The following is a 6,220-nucleotide window of genomic DNA, read 5'->3' on the forward strand; positions in this document are numbered from 1 at the left end:
GGGCAGGGACAATCAGATGCATCCAGACAAAGTTGCAGGAGCTGGGCTGAGATGTGCAGGGGGGTGACCGCTGTGCCAGGCTGGGGCATGGCTGAGCCCTGCCCTGGGGTCACACCAGAGACAACGAGGCAAGAAATGTCCTGCTGGTTACCAAATGCTTTCTGGGAGAGGAAACTGGCCTTACCAAGCAGGGCAGGATGTCTTTACAGTAGATGTGAAAGTTGGGATGGGGCACGGTTTGGGTGAGAGATGCGAAACCAATGTGTTGGAAGCAGGACCTAACGCAGATGCTGGGAGGGAGGGAGGGAGGGTGGAAAGGTGGGAGGGAAGGGAGCAGAGACTGGGGAAGAGAAGATGTATATAGTGTTGGGTTTTATTTTTCATTTCCTTTTGTTCCTTTTTTTTTTTTAAGAAAAAAAAAGTTGTTTGATTTCTAATGTCTTGATGTAAACCAAATAAAAATGGTTCTGTACATTCGGAAGTAAAGAACAGCTGAAAGGTGACAAGTACAATAAAGAAGCACTGACCTTCAGGCTACTATAACCATTTCCCCAGACTTTTCCCACAGGATTGGAGGGCAGACCTGTGCCTGTGCCTGCACAGAGGTGCTGGGATGGTGACCTTGGGGCTGGCTCCCTGATCCACCTGTGAGTGCAGCACAGAAGAGGTGGGCAGTAGAGGTGGAAGTGATGGTATGTAAGTAACTTTTCAGTGTTTGATCCCACCACCCCTGAGGCCAGCAGGAGGAGGCTGTGTGCTAAATCCCAGTCTCTTGTGCACAGGGTCTCTTCCCAGAGCCAGCCTGCCTCATGCCTTACTGTGGTTGGAGATGTAGTGAGGAGGGGAGGATGGGATCAGCTGTCCCTTGGATAAATGGGGTAATGCAGATGGAGTAAAGGCAGTGGGAGCCTGAACTGGAATTGCCTGTCTTGTGTTTAGTGCTTTGGAAAAGCAGAGGACAGTTTTGCCTCCATGGGGCAGAAAGTGTGCCTCCTCTGCAGTGGGGCCAATAAATGTCCTGTTGTTTGTGTTATTGCAGCAAGACCAAAAGGAAAAAAACAAAGCAAACCAACACTTGATGTGCAAGGCAGACCTAAGGGGAGTCTCAATCCTCTTAGGAAAGGCCATTCTTCAGCAGAAAGGCTGGAGTCCATGGGACAGCCCCAGAGCCTCGCTCAGCCCTTTCTGCTGCTGACCAGGCCACCAGCACTGGTGGGGGACCAAGGGCAGGTGCTTTGCTGAGACAAAACCATGGGGACTTGTGTGAGCTCCTGCACTGCTCTGTGCTCTGCCATAAAGGGCAGCCCCTTGCTACCAGAATCTGAGGGTGTCACCTCAGAGACAATGAACCCACAGCATCCCAAAGCTCCCCAATGAACCCACAGAATCCCAAAACTCCCCAATGGACCCACAGCACCCCAAAACTCCCCAAAGGATCCACAGCATCCCAAAGCTCCCCAATGGACCCACAGCATCCCAAACCTCCCCAAAGGACCCACAGAATCCCAAAACTCCCCAAAGGACCCACAGCATCCCAAAGCTCCCCTCCCCAGCCCCATGCCATGGGCTGTCTGTTCCCATCTAAGATAGCCACAACTTGCCAGTGCCAGGGGCAGAAAGCACTCAGTGAATAATACTGAATATGTGTGTGACAAAGTGAGGAGAGGAGATGTGATAGACCCGTTTATGATCCAGGGATGCACGTTTTATCATTTGCACAGGCTGAGCTTGGCATTTATGCTGGCAGACTTTTCCCCCAGAAAGGATGAAACAGTATAGCAGTGAGTAACATTATTTTTGTGAAGGGGATGATAATTTCTCTTCCAGTATGTGTTTTAAACAGTGTTGGTTTGCCTTCTTTGAAGCCTAATGCCTCCCAGCTCTCAGTGCTCTGATGTGGGGAAGCACCAGAGTTGTTTCACTTAATTAGATGCTGGGTCCCTGTTTTTTGGGAGCCTTGCTGGGTGTCTGATGGGCAGTGTCCAGGCATGAAGACCAAAGATCCTTTCCTTGGCTCTCCCAACCCTCTGGATGAGGCTTGCCCAGCGTGTGCTTTGCTGGATGTGCCATCACACGGCTCATGGTGCCCAACCCCGGTGCTGATGAGCCTGTATTGAGGGTCCGGGGATGCATGGGCTGGGAGAAGCCAGACCAGCAAGGAAGGAAACTCTGCTTACCTTTGTTGTGATGCTGATGGCCCCTGGGGCTGCAGGGCAGGGCAGTGGCTGGGTTTCCAGCAGCAGGAGCAGCCTGTCTCAGGTTAGCAGGGTTTCCAGCAGTAGGAGCAGCCTGTCTCAGGCTAGCAGGGTTTCCAGCAGCAGGAGCAGCCTGTCTCAGGCTAGCAGAGGCTTTTCTCTCTGTGGCTGCTCTCCTGCCTGCAGAGAAGGGAGCTGGCACTGCCCCTGCACTGACAGATGCTCTGTTCCACGCTGGGATGAACTCGCTTGTCTTGGCTCTGGCCATAAGGGAGTCCTCCCGTTTCACCTGTAGGGGATGGTGCCTCTGGCTGGGCTTTTCTCCCTCACCACCATCCCCTAGCTGGGTTGGAGCCCTGCAATGGCCACTCCCAGTGAGGCCAGAGGGTCTCAGCGCTGGGGCACACAGGTAACTCCTGGTGCACAATACTGGGACAGGTCAGCTGGGAGCCCAAGGTGCACCCCGTGAGAGAGCTGGTGCTGCCACAGCTGGTGGTGCTTTAACCTCTTTTCCCCAGAAACAGAGTCCTACAGAACCTGACAGCCTGGGGACCACTGTGCTACCTGCCTCAGGGACAGCTGGGGACCCACGGGGGCTGTTTTGGACAGGAATAGCTCTTCTGCCAGTGCAGCTTTCAGGTTTTTGTCAGAGATCCTGTCACCCTTGTGGCCCTTGAGTTTTGACGCAGACAGGAGGAAGATGTGTCCCAGAGCCTCCCACAAGCAGAGACTGGGCACAAATCCCTGAATTTCAGCCCCTGCCAAGGCTAGCAAGGTTAGCAAGGGAGTTGGCAACCTTTCCCTCTCCCATTTCACTTGCACTGAAGCAAGAAAGGGATGGGCAAAGCAGAGATTAAACCCACCCAGTCCCAGCCCAGCAAAGCCCCATGTCTTGCTCAAGTCTGAGCACAGGAGCAGAACTGACAACTGCACATCTCCTTGAAATCCTGCCTGGATCTGACAGCTTCACTGGGTTGGATGTGCTTGGCAGGCCAAAGGGAAGGTTCTGAGGGAGCAAACCCCTAGAAAGGCTCAGCAGTTGTCACACAGAAGGTTTCTGTTACCTGGGAGGATGAGCAGCTAGGAGCTGGAGGAAAAAATGGAAAAACTGAGGATAAAGGAAAGCCTCAGGAATCACCCAGAAATATCCCAGCCTCTGGCAAACATACATGACCCTGGTGGCAGGGCTGTGGTGGGGTCTGTGGGGTGGGGTGTTTTACTTTTATTTCCTTTTTCTGCTGCCTGGCACATCATAACATTGTGCCTTTGTGTGAAATCACATCCCCTGCCAAAAGAGAGCCCAGCTCCTGGAGGGCAAGCACCCTCTCCCAGTGTGCTCACCACAGGGATGGTGCACCAAAAAAGAAACAAAAACAAGGCTGGGGCATCTTCCCAGGAAAATCTGTTCCATTTCTGGCTCATCCTCTCCAGCTGCACCCACCCATCTCCCTCCCAAAGATGAAGAAGCTGCAGTGTCTTCTCTGGCTGGGGACAATTGCTGGGGCCTGAAATCCAAACAGCTGGACAAGAGGGCAGGAGGATCAATGTCAGTGTCAAAGTGTGCTGTCAAAGGGACTGCTGTGAACCATCTTAATATACTCTGAGTGGCTGCATTGCATCCTGTACAGCGTTATTAAAAAACAAAAGGAAAAAAAAAAAAAAGAAAGAAAAAAAAAGAAAAAAAAACCAACCCAGAACAAACCACCCATTTTTATGATCTTTAATTTGCATTTTCTGCATGAAATAAGACCTTGATCCTTGTCTTTTTTCACAAAAGCAGATTCTGCTTTAACTAATGTAAAAAAAAAAAGGGGGGGAAAGGAAAGAAAAATAATGTTTCTAGCAAAGTGATTTAGATGTAGAAATTTTTGTAAAAAAAAAAGAAAACAATGAAAAAAAAAAGGGAAAAAACCAACAAAGAAATAAAATAAAATGACCTAAAGAGCCATCTTTGTCTACTCTAGAGGTGGGAAGGTGTGACTGGTGGGTGGCACTTTCTGCTGTGTCTGTGGGAGCCCAGGGCAGCCAGGAGGGCTCTGGGAAGGACGTGGTCACCAATTGCTGCCAGGTGCTTTCAAAAACTGTCCCTTCAGCTTCTTCCAGGGACAGTGCGCAGGAGGGCAGGGGGAAGGGTGGAGAGGGGCAGGGAGAGCTGCCTTGATTCTCTTTTGGGGTTTGGCTTGGGGTGTTTCTGTTCCTGTAGTGACAGTTTTTGAAAGGTGACGATGAACAAAAGTGAAAAAAAAAACCAACAAACTTGAAAAGAGTTTACAATTTTGTACAAACATGATAAATACTAACAGCAAATGTTTTTAAAAATGGTCCATACCAGTGCCAAAATAGTGTAATATGTACATTAATTTATTACATTAATTTATTCTCTCTCTTCTTTTTTTTCTTTTCTTTTTTTTTTTTGAAAAAAAGGTGTTAAAACACACAAAAAAATTTCTTTTTTAACAAATGCTGTATGTGGACATAAATGTACTTGAACACTGTTGGTTATTAACTGGTTAGGAAACTTTCTTGGCCTTTTGGGTTTGTGCTTTTTTTTCCTACCCAGAACAAAAGTAACACTTATAAAATACAGCCTTTGAAGGTGAAACAATCAACTCCTCTCTGCTGGTCTGAGTGTTCTCCCTGTTTCCATTTTCAAGGCACTGTCTTTAGGCCTTGCCATAGAGAGGACTCCAACTTGTCCTGAGCTTTAAACACAGCTGTGGTAATGCCACCTGAAAGGTGTCCCGAGGACTTTGCTAAAACCTAAACAAAATTTTCTGCATTTCCAAGTGTTCTGCTGGCTTGAACCAAGAGCTGGAATGTGCTCAAGCTCCATGACACTGCCTGGAGCAGAGGGGAAAATCAGAATAAATTCCCACTCTTGTTTTTCCACCACAAGGTGAGTGACTTACCCTAACTCTGAGGAACGAAGATCAGGAATTCTTCATTTTTGAGGGCTCTTCACTCCTATTTCCAAAAGCAAGTGAAATATTCAAGCTCTTTCAGGCTTTGCCATGCTGAAAAAAAGGGAACCAGTCAGGACCTTTTTTAGAAATGACTGATGCACTTCCAGCTAGATATGGAGGTATTTAATGACCAGACTTAAGCTCCCAAGTTCGTGTTTGGAAGTTCAAAAGGCCATCCAGAGGTCTTAGGATGTTCAAGTCATGCTGCCTGTCCAGCCAGGAGGGTGGGGGACTCTGTTGTCATCGAGGGAGGGACTGTGGGGACATGGGGGGGGCTGGCAGGGGTGGGACTGTGGTCAGTGATGATGGCAGCAAAAGGAGGGAGCTGGCCTTCAATCCCCACTTCCCTGGGCTGCAAAGGGATGTTACCAGCCAAAATCCATTCCCCACCCAGGCTCTGTTCTCCACACCTCTGTGGTGTGAGCAGAAATGTAAGGTCAGAAACACAAAACCAACCATGGCAGGGATGCTGCTGGGAGTGTGCAGCCCCTGACAGGGCCATCCGTGCACCCCTGAAGCAGAGAGTGCTGCTCCCCCCTGCTCAGGCAGGAAAACAGGAATATTTACAGTGCCTGAAGTGCTCTAGCTGGGCATCCTGGTGTCCAGAGCTCTTCCCAGCTTGGACCTACAGCCAGTGGGATCAGTGTGGCTGCTGGATGGAAAGTCAGGGATAAAAATCATGCTAGGAACTGCATTCAGCAGCCAGCATGTGAAATCCAGCCCTAGTTGCCCTCCCCAACACTGGCTGAAGTCACCACCTGCTCAGCAAAAAAACTCTGATATTTCACAGGTAATGGGGATGAAGGTTTCCTTTTTTTTTGTCTTTGGACTTTATTTTCTTTCACTGAAGTCTATATATAACACAAAACCATTTTCTTCTTTTCTTCAAATCTACCAATTCAACTTTCCTCTCTCCTCACCAGCCATTAGGACAGTTCTTGTCTCTAAAAGCCCTGAAGCCCTGCTGAGCTCAGAGGCTGCAGCTGCAGCCCCAGCAGTGGGGAAGCCTTGGGAGCATCACTGCCCTCTCTTCTTGCCTCTTTCTTCCCTGAAAAACCTCAG

The sequence above is a fragment of the Geospiza fortis genome, unplaced genomic scaffold (assembly GCF_000277835.1).
Source record: "Geospiza fortis unplaced genomic scaffold, GeoFor_1.0 scaffold157, whole genome shotgun sequence".
Taxonomy (NCBI): Eukaryota; Metazoa; Chordata; class Aves; order Passeriformes; family Thraupidae; genus Geospiza; species Geospiza fortis.